Source organism: Phocoena phocoena, chromosome 3 (genome assembly GCF_963924675.1).
Source record: "Phocoena phocoena chromosome 3, mPhoPho1.1, whole genome shotgun sequence".
Taxonomy (NCBI): Eukaryota; Metazoa; Chordata; class Mammalia; order Artiodactyla; family Phocoenidae; genus Phocoena; species Phocoena phocoena.
Window position 1 is genome coordinate 97393403 of NC_089221.1, and position 22935 is coordinate 97416337.

Here is a 22935-nt window from a genome sequence, read left to right on the forward strand (position 1 = left end):
ACAAAAATTCAAAATAATCATAGAGGCTCTCCCCACAGATATCTGACTTCAGATCTCTAGGACTAACTTATTAAGAAAGGCCTACTCTGATTCTCAGTTTCACAAAAACACTCTGAAAATTTACTTTTCTTAACTAATTTTAACAGAAGTAAAACCAGTATTTGATATATTTTTGTGTGACAAAGATCATTGCTGATTCAATAACGGTCATATTGTAAGGTGGGTTTGAATTCCCTAGGATGACATTATGAATGTGTTCGTATCCAGACAGCTCTTTCCACTGAGAAGACTGGACCGAAATAGGGAGGACTAGGTGCTGATCTTCTCAGCTGGTTCATTAATCTAGTCATGCTCCAAACCAATACATGGATATGAGGAGGACTAGAGGTCATCAAACACTGATGATTGATCAAAATTAGTAAAGTGAAAGATCTCAAACTAAAAGAAACCTCAGTGTGGGGCTTACCCTGGTGGCGCAGTGGTTGAGAGTCCACCTGCCGATGCAGGGAACACGGGTTTGTGCCCCGGTCCGGGAAGATCCCACATGCCACGGAGCGGCTGGGCCCGTGAGCCATGGCCGCTGAGCCTGCGCGTCTGGAGCCTGTGCTCCGCAATGGGAGAGGCCACAACAGTGAGAGGTCTGCGTACCGTAGAGAAAAAAAAGGAACCTGAGTGTGTATATGTAAAGATGATAGATAGATGGATAGAGATATAGTTGGTTTCATTTTCACTGAACTTGGGGGAATGATGTCCCCTAAAATTCCATTTCCCGGTTACTGGCATACCTAACAGAGCTCTGAAACATATTTATTGGATTTTTAATTTAAACTGAGAGGTATTCCTTATTACATAAAAACTCCTGCATTTAATGTCCTTTACAAATGTACTGAAAGATAAAATGCTTAATAATCATGGAAAATGTGTGTGTGTGTGTGTGTGTGTGGGTATGAGTGTTTATATATGTGCATAATAGAATAATGATATAAAATTCACAATGGTGCTTACTTCTGGAGAGAGGCTGTTAAGTGACTGAACTCATTCCATACTAGTTGGTAAATCCCTGCTACTCTAGCTCCTGGGAGTATCCTCTCTCCCCAGCCTCCCTACATCCCTCATCGGTATCTCTCCTACCCAGCTCTCTTCAACATCCAGGCACCGAAGTGTTGCCCACTTTCGCATAGCAAGGGGTCTCCAAAGCCAACTGCAGAAGTTTGGCAAGCATCAGTTCTCTTTGTCTGTCTCTCTGTTTGCCTGTTGTTAGGTAATTTGTTTATTATTTGCTATTATTTCTTGGGTTAAGTTATGGATTTATGGGTGTTGATTATATAATGAATTAAACATATATCAACTAAAAGAAGGGGAAGAGGTCAAAAAGACAGGAGGACAAGTGACTTGAGTATCCTTCTGTGTATGTGATAGTTTTTCCTGAGCTTTGTGACTTGTTTCATAATACACTTCAGTTCCTTTTTCTCCTCTGCTTCTAACTGGGGCCCAGCCAGGAAATTTATCCTACATGTTTTCCTGGGAGACATAATCCTCACTGACATCATCAATACTGGAAGCACTGCCCAGGGAGTGAGATTCAATATTAATTATTATTACTTATCGAGCATTGACTGCTTACTTCTTATTGCCTAAAACACAGGAGACAAGGTCTCTGGCCTGAGGGTGTACAAAAACCTTCAATTAGTGAGACAGGAGAGTCTAAGTTAAGTTGTGTTCTCTCTACTGGCTGCCTAGCTGTTTCCGCGCACATACTTGTGAAACATGACCAGATGATTACATTAATCCTTGCTAGAGATATTGCTCAAAGAGTTATGGTTTTTGTTGGTTTTGGTTTTGACTTTTATCATCTATTTGCCTGGCTTTTATGCATTTCTACACCCTTACATATAGGCAGCTGTTTAAATGATGCTAATTGAGGAACTCTAAATGATCCACGGTTCCACTCTATCTCCAATAAAAATGTTTGCCAGCATTTGTTTCTAGCTATGTTTCTGAGAATATACTGAGTAGTTTACATGTATTATTTTATCTAATGTTCACTAATTTTAAAAAACCTGAGTATAAGAGTAGGAGTTTGTAAGAATAAGAACATATAAATGGTTTGAAATGGTAGGGATAAGAAAAAAACAGAGTCGTTTTTAGGAAGAAATTTTTCACTTTGTTAATAGGCATATTTAGATATGAAAAGTGAATTTTCTCACTTGCCCAACAGTCTGAGAATTGTCTCTGAGAGAGTTTGTAAGTATAGTGTTCTGCTGGTGGAAGTAAACAGTAATCTGGAAGTTTTTATCCAGAAACTGGAGAATCTAACCACTGAGGTACTTTAAATTTGGAAATAGAGATATGAGGAAAAGAAAAGGAGATGAGTCCCACAGAAGCACTGGAGGCTGGGGCCCAACTGAAGGCAAGGCCATCAAGAAATTCCCCAAGGCAGGGAATAGGGAAGAAGTTTTACAGGACAATGATACCTGATATTCTATTTTAATCCATTCTACGTGTTGAGTTATAACTCAGTCCTCTCTGCTAACCCAAACTTTGAGTAAAACCTATTATATACTCCTGCTGCCAGTGGTACTTCTATAGAATGAATAGAAGTGTGATAGGTGGAATTTCTAAAATGACTCGTCAGTGATGTCCTAACTTAATCTACAGAACCTGCTTATGCATCAAGATATCACTCCTGTGCTTATATTATATCATCTAGCTGCTCTTGAGGTAGGGAGATTATCCAGGTCAATCTGATCTAATCACATGAGTCCGTAAAAGAAGAGAGCTTTCTCTGACTGGTAGCAGAAAAGAAAGTCAGAGAAACATGAAGCCTGAGAAGGACTCACACCATTGTTTCTTTGAAGATGAATGCAGTCAAGTGAGAAGGAATGTGATGGCCTTGAGAAATTGAGAGAGGCCCCTGGCTGACAGCCAACAAGGAAACTGAGACCTCAGTCCTACAACTGCAAAGAACTGAATTCTGCCAACGTAAATGAGATTGAAAGTGGATTCTTTCCCAGAGACTCCAACCAGCACCATGATTTTAGCCCTGAGCATAGAATCCAGTCTAGCTTACTCAAGTCTGTACATCTGTGAGCTAATAAATGGGTGTTGCTTTAAGTCATCAACTTTGTGGTAATTTGTTATACAGAAATAGAAAACTAGTATGAGTCAAAATAATGATCGACCAAAAAAAAAAAGAATGGACATAGAAAAGAATCAAGAGAAAAGACAGAGAGCATAAAAGAGGAATAGGATAGAGAAGAAGGATGAAGAGAGATGTGTAAGCTGCATTAGGAGGGCTCAAGGTTTCCCACAGTAGAATGAATGCTTATTCATTCTATTTAAATATTAAATGAGTGTGAACACCTGCCTAGTGTTCATATTTGGGGGAATAGCCTGTGGAAAAGATATAAAGTTATTGACTTCATTTTATGAAAGTATTGGAAAGTGGGGATTTTAGTGACCTGGGGCATGAGGGAAGGTAGAATATATAAAACTAACTGGGGTGAATATATAAAACTGTGTTTATCCCACTTTGAAGCAATCTTTTTTTTCACTTGGAAATTGAAAGAGTAAAAACTATAAACTGTAGTTTGCCATCTCATATTTCAGAGATATGAAATATCTTCAAGATCAAGTAAAGTATCAAGTAAACCTACATGTAAAAGTAGACTCTTGATTGTAATGATATTACAGTTGCAAATGGATGACATTAAGGCCAGAATATCAAAGATCAGAATATCTATCTATCTATCTATTTTCTGAAGGCTCCAGTTAAACATGGAACACGCATCATACATATTCACTGCTAATCCCATCAGAATCTCTACTAAAATGTCAGTTAAAGGATTTTTGAAAAGTAAAAACCTGAAAGTACAAAGAAAACAGGAGAGACAAATACAGCAATGCAATATTGGAAACCAGAAAACATTTGGATGGATGTTATTGACTTATAGGTGGTAATGCAGATCAGAAAAAAAACGTAAACCAGCAATGGGGGAGGCCAGCTCCAAGCTCATTTGTGATGTAGAGCCCTGGAAAGGCTCAGGATTGAAGGCACCAGGTACAGCTGACATTAGCAGAATAGGTCATGCTGAAAACAGGTGTACTGTTTGAATGCCTCTGAGACCATATGCCACACTCTGTAAAGTTGGTTGTTCCCCACTACCCTTCACAGCCGAAGACTGGAAATTTACTTTCTGGGGATTGGTAGAAACACTTTAATCCCGAATACACAAGTTACAGGTGAGGATGGGATATCATAATGAAAACAGAGGAATTTATTAAAAGACCACGTTAAGTGGCCATGTCACTGGTCCCCTTCTTTCACTAGACACAACCTTGGTACTCAAGTTTATAGCCCACAGCAGGAGATTCGAGCAGGGGTTGGAAACAATGGCCTGATGACTGTTTACATAATAGTAAAGTCTTATTTCAACACAGCCACATCCTTCATTTTGTATTGTCTGTGTCTGCTTCTGTGCTACCATGACAGAATTGAATAGTCACAGCTAGTCACAGCAAAGACTATCTAACTGATAAAGTGTAAAATATTCACTCTCTGGACTTCGATAGAAAAAGTTTGCTTACCTCTGGACTAAAGACTTTTCTAGGAAACTGACTGGGACAAGAGACAAAATCTATAGATGCCAGTAATTAGAGTTTCCAAATGAAATGGCTAAACAAGTTTATTCTACAGTAAAGCCATTAGTGGACAAAGCCCACCTAGGCAAATAGAATTTGTAAACATCTTTGCAGTGCTTCACTTCCCGTTAACTATAAAGGAACAGTCAAGGATTACAAGACATTAAAACAAAGCTTTTAACATGAAATACAAAGGTTAGAAAAAAAGCAAGAAATCAGAAAAGAGTCATTGAAGATCGCGGAAGAAAACTATGTGCCCCCCACAAAAAGAAAAAATATGTAATAGCCTTAGAAACAAAATTGCATCCATTAAACAGGAACAGGAGCTATACCTGCAAAAAGAATACTTTGATAAGAAAAATTCCCTTGAAAATGAATACACAAAACAATACAACAACAACAAAGATCAGAAGAAATTCTGGAAGAAAAAGTTTAAAAAAATCTGGGAAGTAGAACAACAAAGAGAAGAAAGTATCAAATAACTAATTCCAGAAGGTAACTAAAACAGAAACACTAATGTTTTCAGATTGAGAGGAGAAACTGAGTGCTCACCACAATGTAAAAGAAAAAAAAAACATATTTTGCCTAGACTCTGATACAATAACCAATTAATCAGAAAGTCTCAGCTTTCCCAACTGAGCAAAGTTTATAATACAGAGTTTGGAAAAACACTAATATTAGGTCGATATGACCAATTTTTTTTGTAGTCATCTGATTGTAGATGTGTTATTTGTTGCAAGCTCAGTTTCTTTTTCAAAATAAAACAGTTGCTTTACAACTACTCCAGTTGCTCATCGATCCACCTGACATTTTAGGGCATTCAATGATAGCACTGTCTCTCTGAGGCATTACAGTTGCTTGGTCCCAAGTCTAGAGTGCCAAAAATGATCCAGAAGAGTCTATTTGACGAAAAAAGTACTTGCGTGGGAAGTGATCTCAAAAGTGCTATGACAAAAATGAATACTCTTCTTTTTGTACCCCACAGAGATAAAATTCAAAACAGAATGTTTAGTTAATTTTTTAAGGGTCATATTTTACTAGGCTTATCTATAGTAATGGAGACCTTCTCAAAACAAAATTGGAAGTGTGAGTTGTTTGCATAAGCACTCATTGTCTGTCTCTTAGAAGGTAATCAATCAGAATTTTAAAATTCAATTTAATTGAAAAAAAAGAATTGTATTCATATTTTTAAATACAATAAGAAATAAAATAAATTATGTGTTCACATTATTTCCACCTCAGTTATGGCTTAAAACTGATTTCAAAATGTCTCCAAAGTTAGACTTGAGGACTTTGTAAACACTACCATTTTAACATGCTTAAAATTAATCCATAAATATCTGCTTATACCAGTTCATAGCCTTTTGTCTTAACATTAATGGCTCTACATCTTCACAGGCAAAAAGACAAGAAATTTGAGAATAAATCTTGTAATCTCCTTTAAACCTCTCCTTACATCTATTCAGTTTTCAAGTCCTGTTCCATGACAGTGTCTCTCCTGTCCACTCCTTCCCCTCCATGGCTCTAGTTACTATTTCAGGTCAGGCTGCAGTCACTTTATTGCTAAGCTAGTACAGTAGGAAGCTGAGAGGTCTCTATGTTTGGAACCTCTAATCTAGTAAATCCTACAAGGTAATTGTATGGAGTCACTCCTTTCCTGAAGACCTTTTGGCAGTTTCTAGGGCTTTCAAAAAAGTTCCAAACTCATTATTATGGTAGTCAATAACCATGTGTTCTGATGTCAATATCTAATTCTGGCTCCATTGTATATGTAAACACAAATAAACACACACACACACACACACACACACACACACACACACACACGAGTCAACTGAGACCTCTTAATGTCAACTGACCTTCCCTCGCCCTTCCCCATATGATTTTTTCTCCTAGAGAGCTCTCTCTTCTCCATTTTTTTTTTTACATTCAGCCATCTAACCAAAGCCATGATATAGTGTTGAGATTGGAAACTGTATGTAGGTCAAATATGGCTTTAGGTATATTTTTTAAAAAACTGATTGTTTTTGTGTTTGTATATACACACACTTACACACATATGAGTTTATATAAATAATACAATCAGTTTGTATATTATATATAATTTTACAAATTATATATAGGTATATAACTTATGTTTACATATATATATATAATTTTTCCAAATTTGAAAGGATGGAGATTGCACCTAAAAATCCAGAGTTGTGGCTTCTCTTGAGAAATCAGAAGCCTTTGCCACATAAGGATTATAATTAGCCAAAACTAAGGAAAGGTTTTTCCTTTTAAAAAGAACACACACTCTGACCTTTTTCCTTAGTCTCTGCCACTTCCCTTTCTCTTAGAAATGGTTTACCCACTTTGTTCATTTATGTCACTCTCCTGTACCCTGTAGACCTTTATGTTGGTAACCCCTGGTTCAGATGTACTCCTCCTTGAAAACATCTCTGATTATTCCATTCACTTGAGATCTCTACTTTCTCTGCACTTCTGTAGATTTAAAAAAATACTTCTCTATGTCCTTTATATTAACAATGAAACAGAAAAATAAATTCAATCTACAACAAAAAGCAACATTAGAAGTCTTTCTCCACTAATGCTTTTCAAACTCCTTGGAGAGTTGAAGTCTCACTTGATATTTTTCCTCCCAAAGAGTTTAGCACAAAGCACAAGTATTTAGCAACTATTTTTTCAAGAGGGTGAATGAGTAAATAATTGGTTCCCTAAAATACATTTTCAGTAAATTTAATTTGTTGTTTCCATTAAAATAACAAATATATAAATATATCTCAAAGGAGATTGACATATATAAGAATCATTTGGAATTGTCACTTATACATATAATTAAGCTTTTATATTTTACCTTTTACAGCTAAATAAATTGCAAAATAAATTCGGTATTCTTCAAATTCTGTATTGGGTAGTTTCATTTGCACATGTGTTTTCCTCATATTTTCTGCAATTAATAGAATTCTTATTTGGACCCTCACAGATCTAGCCATATGGAAATAAGTTGTTATTTGGTATGACCTTGTATCATTACTTCAGTGTCTCAACACACTTTTGTATTCAAAGTGCAAAAACCAGTCCTCATTAGTGGTAGAGTAATTTGCTCAAGGACAGAGAGTTATTGAATCTCACAGAATCAACCTATTAAAACCAAATTACTTTGAAGATCGTAAATTTGGGGATATTGTTCTTCTTTTTAAGTTGGATAAAACAGAGTTTAGTCTCATGGGCTCTTGGTCTCAAATTTGTTTGGGTGATTTAAGCACCTGGCTCCAGAGAATTAGAAAGAGTGGACTAATATTCAATAAATCGACTGACTAAAATGTAGCTGTTCAAACAGTAAAAACTGTTGAATGGATTACTTGAGAATTGACAGCGTAACTCCATATAGATTAGAAGCCCTAACATTCTTCTTTATCATTTGATTTAGGAGGAGAGAAACATAAACTGTATTCTAATCCTTAAAGTTATACCTTCATTTCACCTTCTAAATACTCTTGCTTTCGTTTTGCATTCCTCAACCCTGGAAAAATGAATGATAAGCTCATCAAGAGAATTAACATGCAGTTGTTGTATATTAGTCTAATGGAATTGTCAGGTTTCATTAATAATAGGAATGTATCATTTGCAATCAATCAGTTATTCATTGATGGAAATAGCAAGGCTGTCTTCATTTTCTAAATGACGGAGATTCTTTCTACATGTTTTATAATTGTTTTACAAACCATTTTAAAATTACTGTCATTTTTCCTTTTTTATAAGAGTTCATTTCTGTCATATCTATTTGACTGCAACAGAATCAGATTAAATTAAAAGATTTAGTTTGGCTGATTTATTCATCACTAAGTGGTTTCTTCTTTTCCTTGAACCTTGGTAAATCAGACAACAATGTCACGGTTTGAAGGTAGAGGAATTTTATATTATTCATTACATGTATGTGTAAAGAATTTAAAATGAGCCACTTTGATAACAGCATGAGTATGGGCTGGCAAACATGTTAAATTGGGGGGAGCGGTAAAGGTTTACTTTCAAACTCCCTTTGACTTCTGAAATTTTCTGCTAAGCCACCAAGACTATGAGGCTAATCTACTTTCTGTTCCTAGTGACTTTCTAAGGATGCTGAGCCAAGAAAATATCATTTTACTTCAATTTTCTCCCTGCAGAATAGGAAAAACATAGAAGCTTCAAGAATGAAGTGAAAATCAGTTTCTTTCAAAATGCTGAAAAATATAATTTGTTTTGATATCTTTGTGCCTGTTATTTTAAACATCATTTTTAAGATATTTAGTTACTGGTGTTAGTCACTCGTTCTTCTGTGTTTAAAAATGTATGGCCTCAGTATCATTATACAAAATAAATGTATCAAGTTGCCTTCTACTTACAGTTAACGGACATGATTAGTTAACATCTAAATTCTTTTGTTTTCTTTTAGGTAATTTTTACTGAAGTATAATATACCAATGGAAAAGCACACAAATTGTAAGTATACAACTTGTTGTGTCTAATTATGTGCAAAATGAGCCCACCCATATTACCAGCACCTGGATCAAGAGGTAGGACATTACAAGCAACACTGAAGTCCCCTCATATCTCCTCCCAGGCACTATTCTCTGAAAGGTAACTAATATCCTGAATTCTAACACATAGATTAATTTTTTTCTGTTTCTCAAAGTACACTGTATATTTTTTGGCTTTGGTTTTTCATTTCTCTGTTATACTTTTTAATTGATCCATATGATTGCCTGAACTCACTTCAACTCACTTCTCCCAAAAGATTATAATTAAGCAATAGCTTCTGGACTACCATATCTGTTTAAAGACCTAAAGATCAATGGACAACATCAAGGCAAAAGTCCAGATTTCATGAATAAATTTCCCCAACCATGAAATTCAAATCGGTTCATCTGGATGCCTCATAGAAAACTGGGTTATGAAGCCTCCCAAATAGAATTGCAGGGAGTGGCTTCAGCAGGGAAATAATGACCTGGCAGTGATAGCTCTCCATGAAGGGTAAGTGACAGCATCATGAAGCCAGAATCAGGACTCATTCCAGGAAATTCTGAGCATTTGTCTCAGACACTACCACCCCGGGACCTCAGGCTTCCCGAGGGAAAGAGTCCAAATGAATACATCTGGGACTTAATAAGCCAAACCACAGGGATTTTGTGCTGAAAAATAGAAAGCAGCAACACTGGAAGTGAGCCAAGGTTACACTAAGGCATGAGCGTATCGTATAATATGGATGTCCAAGATGAAATATGGATGTGCGCGTATGATGAACCAAAACAGAAAACACACCTGCCCTTTGACATTAAGTTCCAGCCATCTACACATGGGAGACATTTCCATAAAAGGAAAAGTGCCCCAGAATGGAATACAAAGCAATTGAGAAGTTGATCTTGATGGAAAGATTAAATGAGTTAAATAAGCATAGGCTGCGTATTATAGACAAAAAGACAAAGAGTTAAACAAGACATTGAAAATGAATTTGGTCTTTATATCCATAATGTCTAGCAGAGTTCCTGCACATAGTTAGTGTTCAATAACTATCTGTAAATGAATGAAAAGCTTTCAAATATAAACATAATTATTTAAAAGGAGTCACTGTTCTTTCTAGGAACATATCACCCCAAGATATTTTTAGTGCCCTTCTTTAGTGGGTGGATCCATAATTTAAAGAGAGCAGACTCAGTTATCTCTAAGCATTATATGAGAGTACATAAGTACAAAGCTTATGTACTCTCATATAATGTACAAAGGGAAAGTGAACTTCCTCCTGTTGCTGCTTACAGCGTTATGCCGGCTGTGGGACATTCCAGGCCTGAGCACAAGCCCCAACAGTTGTGTCAACATTCACAGACAGAAACAGGAGATTTTTATATACTATAAATGATAGATTTTACAGAAGGAATTGCAAACTACAAAATCTTGCACCCAGCATGCCACCCAGAACCCTAATGTACCTCATATTTGGATGTCTTAATGAAACATAATAAATTACACTTTACTGTAAGTATGAGGAGTTTTGGCTTTGTCTGGCTTTGTCACGGATAACTTCAGCAATGGAATTATACTGTAAATCTTGGCTGATTTTTAAATAGCCAAAATGTATTCACTATATGGCTGCAAACATTTAATGTGGCATGCATTTGATCAAAACTTTAATACATTGCAAGAAAAGATATATGTTTCCCATATGGCAAGTTGGAAATGAAAGGGTAATGCTTGACTCAACACTGCTGTGTTTAAATCGTTGTCCCTGGTAAAATTAATCCAGAATTCTAGTTCTGCAGAGAAGATCAAAGAGAAAATTGTGGAAACTGCTGCCATCCTTGATAGATTATGTACAACCAAAATGAAAATTAATACCTTTTATCAAAAGATCAGGATGTACGAGTACTGAGGATTACTAAAATGCCCGTTCAGTTTTTCTCTTAATAGAGTTTGATTGGTCTCAGAACATGCATATTGTTCACAGAGCTTTTGGATATATGGTGATGGTGTGTATTTTGTGACCACCCTGCTTTCTCTGGCTGGCATTAGGCAGATACAAAATAAGAAATAAGTGTAAGGAGTTGTAAAGTAGGTGACTGGAAAATAAACTTACCTACGTGTACATGGGCTGCCATGTCACTAGACCACCTTCTGCTTCTAAGTAGTTACTTAGAATCGTTCATGGTTAATCTTACTTTCCTATTGTGAGGCTATCTTTCAATCCAAATCCAAGATAAACCATCAAATGCAATCTTTCCCATGCTGAATTCCTACTACGCAAGGTAAGTTTTTAAGTGTTAGGTTATCATTCAATACAATTATTAATTTATTGAGATAATATGGAGGGAATATAGTCAGGAAGAACAATGGCATCAGACCATTTGAAGTTCTCACAATGAAAGGGATGCGCTGGGTCTACTACTGGTTCTTTAGCTCCAGCTTCCTGTTCTACACTAGGCAGGGTAGCTTCGAGCCACACTACTCTCCTATTGCTCTTCTCTTTCAGAAGTTACCAGTGACTCCTTCATCACAAACACTTGCTCTCTCTACAGCATGTATCTGGTTGTTTACTCTCCTTTTTGCTGGACTCTAGAACACAGAATTATTCCCCATCTCTCTGACTCTTCCTTTGCTACCTCCTATTCCTGTCCCTCATGTTTATCTTAAATCTCCCCTAAGATTTGCCTTCAGACCTCATTTCTCTCCTTTACTCTTTCCTTCAGCTAAAGAATCCTATATCGATAACCATCCACTTTCTCCTTATATATGCCCCCATTTCTCACCATAATCTCCATTTGCAGAAGCTGCTATTCCAGTCAGATAGGCTCCAAACCTAAGTCCTTCCTATGGTAGGTCTGCATTATGGTGCTGAATCTTGTAAAATAGTATGGAAGTAAATTATACTTCCTTGCTATCTTTTACATGTATCCCTTTCCTTTCTATCACTGCTAATAATAATCTAGTTAAGAATTGTCTTCCCTGTCTTGGAAACAATATCAATAAGAGGATCTATCTTATTATAATTCTTTCTTTGAATTCATATTGTGTGCAAGAAAAATATTATTAAAGCACAACTCTGGTCAAGCTGTTCCCAATTGTGTAACTTAACAGTAGTTTTAAATACTTCCCGAATAAAATAAAGTGCAGACAACACAAGGAAGACTAATTGCAAAGCAAAAAGGCATTGGGTTAGATGACAGGAAGACTGGAGGAAGAATCAAAAGTAATAGCAAATATTTTCCATGAATAAACTGAAGGATTCTGGATGTATGGTGATGTATCACCAGAGGTGTCAAGGTATCATGATAAGGTCTCGTTGTGGATTGTAAAACACCATGATGTCCTTATCTAGATCAATACTCTCCTAAACAGCTTCCTTCCCTGCTCTTTAGTATCATTCTGTAGATCTGCATTTATAAGATTAATACACTATTCAGATACATATTACAGGATTGAATCAACAGATTTGGGAAAACAAGTGAGGAGCCTGTGGGATGATAAGGCTTAAGGTGCCTCTGAAAGACTGAGAATGTTCTGTACTGGGCCAAGTCATAAGGAATGCTGTTCTGCATCTCTAAATATCACCAGGTCTTTTTTGTGTCAATTACTTGGAACTACCTAGAATGGGAGGTACTACCATTAATGGCTAATAGCCCTTCCCAATCTGTATCAACCAGACTTATTTCTGAAGAAAACTTTTGATGTTTGCAAAGCTCTAGAGCAAGAAAATTACTTCTCTCTGAAAAGTTCCGTTATACCTAACACTAAAAATCACAAATAATCCTTCAAATCCAGATACAATTCCATTTTCCATGATGCCTTTCTAAGTCACTAGAAAAGTTTTGTTCCTCCGTATTTTACAGCAATTTTTCTGAACCTCAGTTGTAACTTATTATGTCAGGTGTCAGAGTGACCTATATATCCTAATGTATTCTATGTTCATCGATGGCTAGAATGGAACTTTGATGTTTTCTTGGGAAGAATGAGGAATACAGAATCAAAAGATTTGGGTTTGATAAACATAGCTGGCACACAGGAGTTCTGTGATGGACTAGGAATGAGGTCTGTAACCTTTTTGAGACCCACTTTGATCATCTGCAAAATAGCAATAATAATGATCTTTCCTAGAACTTTGCTAATCTATCTGACAGTATGCTCTACAAATACTACCTATTATGCATATCCCACACTGCACCTGACAGTATCTCTCATATATGAAATACACAATAAGTACTTGTAGATTCAAATTGAATTTCAACCCTTCAAGGTGAAATGAGAAATATTTAATAAAACAAACTTTAGAAAATATGCTTTATATCCTAAGATTTTTTATTTTTTTTAAATTTTATTTTATTTTATTATACACCAGCTTCTTATTAGTTATCTATTTTATACATATTAGTATGTATATGTCAATCCCAATCTCCCAACTCATCCTACCCCGAACCCCGCTTTTCCCAGTTGGTGTCCATACGTTTGTTCTCTACCTCTGTGTCTCTATTTCTGCCTTGCAAACCAGTTCATCTGTATTATTTTTCTAGATTCCACATATATGCATTAATATACGATATTTGTTTTTCTCTTTCTGACTTACTTCATTCTGTATGACGGTCTCCAGATCCATCCATGTCTCTACAAATGACCCAATTTCATTCCATTTTATGGCTGACTAATATTCCATTGTATATATGTATCACGTCTTCTTTATGCATTAGTCTATCGATGGGCATTTAGGTTGCTTCCATGACCTGGCTATTGTAAATACTGCTGCAGTGAACATTGGGGTGCATGTGTCTTTCTGAATTATGGTTTCCTCTGGGTATATGCCCAGTAGTGGGATTGCTGGGTCATATGGTAATTCTATTTTTAGTTTTTTAAGGAACCGCCATAATGTTCTCCAAAGTGGCTGTATCAATTTACATTCCCACCAACAGTGCAAGAGGGTTCCCTTTTCCCCACACTCTCCCCAGCATTTGTTGTTTGTAGATTTTCTGATGATGCCCATTCTGAACAGTGTTAGGTGATACCTCATTGTACTTTTGATTTACATTTCTCTAATAATGTTGAGCAGCTTTTCATGTGCTTCTTGCCCATCTGTATGTCTTCTTTGGAGAAGTGTCTATTTAGGTCTTCTGCCCATTTTTGGATTGGGTTGTTTGTTTTTTTAATACTGAGCTGCATGAGCTTCTTGTATATTTTGGAGATGAATCCTTTGTCCATTGATTTGTTTGCAAATACTTTCTCCCATTCTGAGGATTGTCTTTTTGTCTTGTTTATGGTTTCCTTTGCTGTGCAAAAGCTGTTAAGTTTCATTAGGTCCCATTTGTTTATTTTTTGTTTTTATTTCCATTACTCTAGGAGGTGGATCAAAAAAGATCTTGCTGTGATTTATGTCAAAGAGTGTTCTTCCTATGTTTTCCTCTAAGAGTTTTATAGTGTCTGGTCTTATATTTAGGTCTTTAATCCATTTTGAGTTTACTTTTCCATATGGTGTTAAGGAGTGTTCTAATTTCATTCTTTTAAATGTAGCTGTCCAGTTTTCCCAGCAATACTTATTGAAGAGACTGTCTTTTCTCCATTGTTTATCCTGCCTCCTTTGTCATAGATTAGTTGACCATAAGTGCATGGGTTTACCTCTGGGCTTTCTATTCTGTTCCATTGATCTACATTTTTGTTTTTGTGCCAATACCATATTGTCTTGATGACAGGAGCTTTGTAGTATAGTCTGAAGTCAGGGAGTCTCAGTCATCCAGCTCCATTTTTTTCCCCTCAAGATTCTTTGGCTATTCGGGGTCTTTTGTGTCTCCATACAAATTTTAAGATACTTTGTTCCTGCTCTGTAAAAAATGCCATTGGTAATTTGATAGGGATTGCATTGAATCTGTAGATTGCTTTGGGTAGTATATTCATTTTCAAAATATTGATTCTTCCAATCCAAGAACATGGTAAATCTCTCTATCTGTCATCTTTGATTTCTTTCATCAGTGTCTTATAGTTTTCTGAGTACAGGTCTTTTACCTCCTTAGGTAGGTTTATTCCTAGGCATTTTATTCTTTTTATTGCAATGATGAATGGGATTGCTTCCTTAATTTCTCTTTCTGATCTTTTGTTTTTTGTGTATAGGAATGCAAGAGATTTCTGTGCATTAATTTTGTATCCTGCGGCTTTACCAAATTCATTGATTAACTTTACTCGTTTTCTGGTGGCATCTTTAGGATTTTCTATGTATAGTATCATGTCATTTGCAAACAGTGACAGTTTTACTTCTTCTTTCCCAATTTGGATTACTTTTATTTCTTTTTCTTCTCTGATTGTCAGGGCTAGGACTTCCAAAACTATGTTGAATAATAGTGGCAAGACTGGACATTCTTTTCTTGTTCCTGATCTTAGAGGAAATGCTTTCAAGTTTTCACCATTGAGAATGATGTCTGCTGTGATTTTGTCATATATGGCTTTTATTATGTTGAGTTAGGTTCCCTCTATGCCCAATTTCTGGAGAGTTTTTATAATAAATCAGTGTTGAATTTTGTCAGATGCTTCTTCTGCATCTATTGAGATGATCATATGGTTTTTATTCTTCAATTTGTTAATATGGTGTATCACATTGATTGATTTGCATATACTGGAGAATCCTTGCACCCCTGGGATAAATCCCACTTGATCATGGTGTATGTTCCTTTTAATGTGTTGTTGGACTCTGTTTGCTAGTATTTTGTTGAGGAGTTTTTCATCTATATTCATCAGTGATATTGGTCTGTAATTTTCTTTTTATGTAGTATCTTCGTCTGGTTTTCATATCAGGGTGTTGGTGGCCTTGTAGAATGAGTTTGGGAGTCTTCCTAACTCTGCAATTTTTTGAAAGAATTTGAGAAGGTTGGGTGTTAGCTCTTCTCTAAATGTTTGATAACATTCACCTGTGAAGCCATCTGGTCCTGGACTTTTGTTTATTGAAAGATTTTAAATCACAGTTTCAATTTCATTACTTGTGATTGGTCTGTTCATATTTTCTATTTCTTCCTGGTTCAGTCTTGGAAGGTTATACCTTTCTAAGATTTGTCCATTTCTTCCAGGTTGTCCATTTTATTGCCATAGTGTTGCATATAGTAATCTCTTATGATGCTTTGTATTTCTGTGGTGTCCATTGTGACTTCTCCTTTTTCATTTCTAATCTTATTGATTTGATTCCACTCCCCCTTTTTCTTGATGACTCTTTATCTTTTCAAAGAATCAGCTTTTAGTTTTATTGATCTTTGCTATTGTTTTCTTTGTTTCTACTTCATTTATTTCTGTTCTGATCTTTATGCTAACTTTGGGTTTTGTTTGTTCTTCTTTCTCTAGTTCCTTTAGGTATAAGGTTAGATGGTTTATTTGAGATTTTTCTTGTTTCTTGAGGTAGCCTTGTATTGCTATAAACTTCCCTCTTAGAACTGCTTTTGCTGCATCCCATAGGTTTTGGATCATTGTGTTTTCTTTGTCATTTGTCTCTAGTTATTTTTTGATTTCCTCTTTGATTTCTTCAGTGATCTTTTGGTTATCTAGTAATGTATTATTTAGCCTCCAATGTGTTTGTGCTTTTTATTTTTTTTCCCCTGTAATTTATCTCTAATCTCATAGCACTGTGGTCTGAAAAGATGCTTGATATGATTTTAATTTTCCTAAATTTACCGAGGCTTGATTTGTGCCCCAAGGTGTGATCTATCCTGGAGAATGTTCCATGTGCACTTGAGAAGAAAGTGTAATCTGCTGTTTTCGGATGGAATGTTTTATAAATATCAATTAAATCTATCTGGTCTATTGTGTCATTTAAAGCTTGTTTTTTCTTATTAATTTTCTGTCTGGATGATCTGTCCATTGGTGTAAGTCAGGTGTTAAAGTCCCCCCCTATTATTGTGTTACTGTCAATTTTCCCTTTTATAGCTGTTAGACTTGCCTTATGTATCGAGGTGCTCCTATGTTGGGTGCATATATATTTATAATTGTTATATCTTCTTCTTGGATTGATCCCTTGATCATCATGTAGTGTCCTTCCTTGTCTCTTGTAACATTCTTTATTTTAAAATCTATTTTATCTGCTATGAATATTGCTACTCCAGCTTTCTTCTGATTTCCATTTCCATGGAATATCTTTTTTCCATCACCTCACTTTCAGTCTGAATGTGTCCCTAGGTGTGAAGTGGGTCTCTTGTAGACAGCATAAATATGGGTCTTGTTTTTGTATCCATTCAGCGAGCCTGTGTCTTTTGGTTGGAGCATTTAATCCATTTACATTTAAGTAATTATCAATATATATGTTCCTATTACCATTTTCTTAATTGTTTTGGGTTTGTTTTTGTAGGTCCTTTTCTTTTGTTGTGTTTCCCACTTAGAGAAGTTCCTTTAGCATTTGTTGTAGAGCTGGTTTGGTGGTGCTAAATTCTCTTAGCTTTTGCTTATCATTAAACTTTTGATTTCTCTGTCGAATCTGAATGAGGTCCTTGCCAGGTAGAGTAATCTTGTTTGTAGTTTCTTCCATTTCATCACTTTAAATATATTGTGCCACTCCCTTTTGGCTTGTAGAGTTTTGCTGAGAAATCAGCTGTTAACCTTATAGGAGTTCCCTTGTATGTTATTTGTCATTTTTCCCTTGTTGCTTTTAATAATTTTTCTTTGTCTTTAATTTTTGTCAATTTGATTACTGTTTTTCAGCATGTTTCTCCTTGGATTTATCCTGTATGGGACTCTCTGCACTTCCTGGACTTGGGTGGCTATTACCTTTCCCATGTTAGGGAAGTTTTTAACTGTAATCTCTTCAATTAATTTCTTGGGTCCTTTCCCTCTGTGTTCTCCTTCAGGGACCCCTGTAATGTGAATGTTGGTGCATTTAATGTTGTCCCAGAGGTCTCTTAGGCTGTTTTCATTTTTTTAAATTTGTTCTGGTGAATTCCAACATTCTGTCTTCCAGGTCTCTTATCCATTCTTCTGCCTCAGTTATTCTGCTATTGATTTCTTCTAGTGTATTTTTCATTTCAGTTATTGTATCGTTCATCTCTGTTTGTTTGTTCTTTAATTCTTCTAGGTCTTTATTAAACATTTCTTGCATCTTCTCGATCTTTGCCTCCATTCTTTCTCCGAGGTCCTTGGTCACCTTCACTATCATTGTTCTGAATCCTTTTTCTGGAAGGTTGTCTATCTCTACTTCATTTAATTGTTTTTCTGGGGTTTTATCTTGTCCCTCATCTGGTACATAGCCCTCTGCATTTTCATTTTGTCTATATGTGAATGTGGTTTTTGTTCCACAGGCTGCAGGATTGTAGTTCTTGCTTCTGCTGTCTGACCTCTGGTGGATGAGGGTATCTAAGAGGCTTGTACAAGCTTCCTGATGGGAGGGACTGGTGGTGGGTAGAGCTGGGTGTTGCTCTGGTGGGAAGAGCTCAGTAAAAGTTTAATCTGCTTGTCTGCTGATGGGTGGGGCTGAGTTCCCTCCCTGCTGGTTTTTTGTCCTGACGTGACCCAGCACTGGAGGCCAGAGGCTCTTTGTTGGGGCTAATGGCAGGCTCCAGGAGGGCTCACGCCAAGGAGTACTTCCCACATCTTCTGCTGCAAGTGTCCTGTCCCAAAGGTGAGCCACAGCCACCCTCCACCTCTGCAGGAGACCCTCCAACACTAGCAGGTAGGTCTGGTTATCTCCTATGGGGTCACTGCTCTTCCCCCTGGGTCCCGATGCATACACTATTTTGTGTGTGCCCTCCAAGAGTGGAGTCTCTGTTTCCCCCAGTCCTGTCGAAGTCCTGCAATCAAATCCTGCTAGCCTTCAAAGTCTGATTCTCTGGTAATTCCTCCTCCTATTGCTAAACCCCCAGGTTGGGAAGCCTGATGTAGGGCTCAGAACCTTCACTCCAGTGGGTGAACTTCTGTGGTATAATTGTTCCCCAGTTTGTGAGTCACCCAGCGGTTATGGGATTTGATTTTATAGTGATTGTGCCCCTCCTACCGTCTCATTGCGGCTTCTCCTTTGTCTTTGATGTGGGGTATCTTTTTTGGTGAGTTCCAGTGTCAATGACTGTTCAGCAGTTAGTTGTGATTCTGGTTCTCCCGCAAGAGGTAGTGAGTGCACTTCCTTCTACTCTGCCCTCTTGAACCAATCTAAGATTGTTTTTATACATAAATGATTTCCCAAATGAATACGAGCTAATAGGAAATTGCTTGAGCAGTTGCTCAATATTTGGAATATTCTGGTTTAAACCAAAAGATGTCTTCATCATTTTTATTTGGAGTTATCAAGACGATAGAACATAGTCAGGCTTGATAGTATTGCCTTTGGCTCCAGAAGACAGAAAGAGCATGTTTATAAAAGAGAGACAAATAGAAAGTAAATGAGAAATTAATCATTGGGGAGAGTGACAAAGAATATGTATCTTCAGCCTAATGAATACTATGATTTGCACTTCCCTGCTTTCACATTAGTGGGGCAATTGAACATCAAGAACAACAAGGAATTGTTTTGCTTTAGAGAAATGTTGATTTTCATATAGAGCATAGATGCTTTCTGAATTCTGATCCAGCCTGTTCATACCTTAAGTTTGAGACGAAGAAATGAGGTTGGTTTAGATGTTAGATACTCTACATTTAAATTTTATGAAAACCATAGAATGCAGATGCTATTATCCCACTTTATCATTAAGAAATATGAAACACAGAAAAAGGGTTCTCACTGATGCTTAAGGGAAATTATTTAAGAGGGCCCAAAATTACATTGCTTTTGTGCCTAGGAAACAGGTGTGAGAGGTGCAGAGGTAAGATCCATATTCTGTGCAGAAACCAGTGTGTCCCCAATTCATCAACGACATTCTCTTCTCAGGGCCTGGAATGCAAGACCTGGTCACAGTTTTCAGTGTTCTCATGGAGGGGCCAACCCTGGTTTTCTGTAGGAAACGTAGGAGTCCTAGATGCTTTTCAGGAAGCAGTACTAAATGAGAGAGATCCAGAGAAGGTGAGAAAGAATAGGGCAGGCATAATAGCAATAGTAATAATGACTAGCATTTTCTGAATATTTACTATGTGCCGGGCAATATCTCAATTATTTACACCTCTTTCCTCACTGAATCCTCACAACGTCCTACGAGGCAAGCACTCTTTTTGTCCCAGTTTTACAAGTCCAGAAGCCTAGGCAGAGATTAAATACCTTGTCCACAATTGTGTAAATGATGTCACTTGGTTCCAAAGACTTTGCTGTTAACAATTGAAAACAATTCCTCCTTGCTGCCCCAACCTCAAGAGATAGCTGAAGCTGGCAAACTGTTTTTGGACAGGGGTGCCAGATAATTAACCTGGAAGTGTTTGTATATAATCCAATGCGCTTGAGAAGGGAATTGAGGATCTACATGATGGATGTGGGGGATGTCAAGCTCTACAATGTTGTGTTAGTTTCTGCTGTACAATGAAGTGAATCAGCTATATGTGTACATATATCCCCTTCCTCTTGGACCTCCCTCACCACCCCCCCATCCCACCCATCTAGGTCATTACAGAGCACCGAGCTGAGCTCCCTGTGCTATACTGTAGGTTCCCACTAGCTGTCTATTTACATATGGTAGGTAGCGTATTTATGTCAAACTTAATCTCCCAATTCATCCCACCCTCCCCGATGGACATAGAGTCTGTCATACAGAGTGAAGTAAGTCAGAAAGAGAAAAACAAATATTGTATATTAACGCATATATGTGGAATCTAGAAAATTAGTACAGATGAACCTATTTCCAGGGCAGGAATAGAGACACAGATGTAGAGAAAGGGGGATGAGTCTTAATGGACTTTGACTGCTAAAGAAATTCAACTTTTCCTAGGCCTCACTAGCCTGAAAGTACAAATGGAGTTATGGTCCCCTGGATATATGGAACGTGCTTATGAGGCTAATGTCCCTCCTGGAAAAAATATACTGAGTTTCCAGGATCCAGGGATAGATGGCAAAATATTTCTAGGTTGCTATTTTATTCTAATTTCCATGTTAGCATCTCATCAATGCTACTCTCATGATTGTATATCTTCTAGCTTAATCTCTATCTGTTTTGTTTTCTTCTACCTTCCTATGGTGGAAGCATCATGAACAATAGGATGATCAAAATAGGTATTAGAGAGGAGGAATGGCAGGATAAAAAACAAGGAAGCTGGAGGAAAAGGTTGATCTTGTTGTCTGTGTCTAAAAGTTGTTTCCCTATACTTGGGGGGGGGGCCCTCTTCCCTATAGAAAATGTAAGCAGTGAAGTATACCACTATGCCTTTTGATGGCCCCAACTTCTTAGAACCTTGTTTTTCATCCATGAATTCCCTCTGCCACCACATGTGTGAAGTAGCCTCTTAACTGTGAAAATTGCTTCCAGATCCTTTCTTTGTACTGTGGTGCAAATGAATAATAATGATTTAAAACAATGGTTCTTTAAACTGTTGTGCAATGGACCACTTCAGCAGTCTAGTGGATGCTTATGGAACCCCTTCTCCGAATGATGTTCTTAAATTATTTTAAAATAATCATATAAAAGAAATAACTTACATTGAAATACAGTTACCAAAATATTTTTTAAAACTGTAATATATATGTACTTTAATTAGCACACTAACAAAATTCTGGTAGCAAGTCTAATAATGATTATAATTTCTAGGGAATGATGAAGGAAAACCATGTTTTGCCATATTTGCAACAACCATAATATGATATGAAAATACATGTAACTTCTGTTGGTTACAAAGTTGCAATTTCTGCTAATATTACTGTACATGTTGCGGTAATAATGGAAGATAATACTAAATTTAGCTAGAGATTAGTGAAAATAAAGATGTAATATTTTTACACCTTTGATGCCCATTCATGAATGTCTTGTGGATTCTGTGGACTCAAGGTTCAGAACATTGAATTAAGTAGTATCCTTTACATTCTGCTTCCGATTTTTAAGCTTATAGATGATAAGCTGTTGAATTTTAAATATCAGTTGTTAGATGGGACAGAATCAGAAGAAGCCATTGCCTTCTTCCCATTTCTAAAATTACTCCATGAACTAGGGTACCTACTATACATGCTGACATTCCTGAAATTCCGTTGTTTCTTATCATTTGCCATCAAAGGGGCAGTAAAATTTATAATTGCTATCTGGGTAGGGTAATGAAATTAACAATTATAATTGTTGTTTAAGATTCTTGTTTAAATTAACATCCAGTTGGCTATCTAGTCACAGGCCAAGAAACTAAAGAAAGAAGACACAGGGCAAGTAATTTTGGAGTAAAGATATCTGTGCATGGAGTGACCTATAAGGAGGGCCTCCCAAAGTACATGCATCCTAAAGAGCCAGAGGGCAGCTTGATATCCTGGACACTTAAAAGAAAAGTGAATGTCGCTCAACCTGGAGACAGACATATTGGAAAGTGGATAAGCAGGTGCTATAAACAAATTGCTCCTATGCATGGACAATCCAATGGAGAACCCAGAAATCAATTCATCTACTTCTAGACATGGAATTGTGAGCTCTATAAGAGCTAAATTTTGTTTTATTTTGGGGTTTTTTGTGTGAAAACCACCCTAAACAAGGACATTCCTACTAGGAATCCTGGCCCTAGTATCCAATGAGGAAGGCAAAGAAGAGGTGCCAGTTGAGAGAACTGTCACACTTGCCTGAGCAGCTACCACACTGGAATGTGGTGTCTACAATTAAATCCAGATACAGCCTAAAAGAGAGGCTTTTCCCATAAATCATGCAGTGAAATAGCCTTATTACTCTGACAACTTATTAATGAGTTCTTTTGGGACGTGGATGGGATTCAATGGGG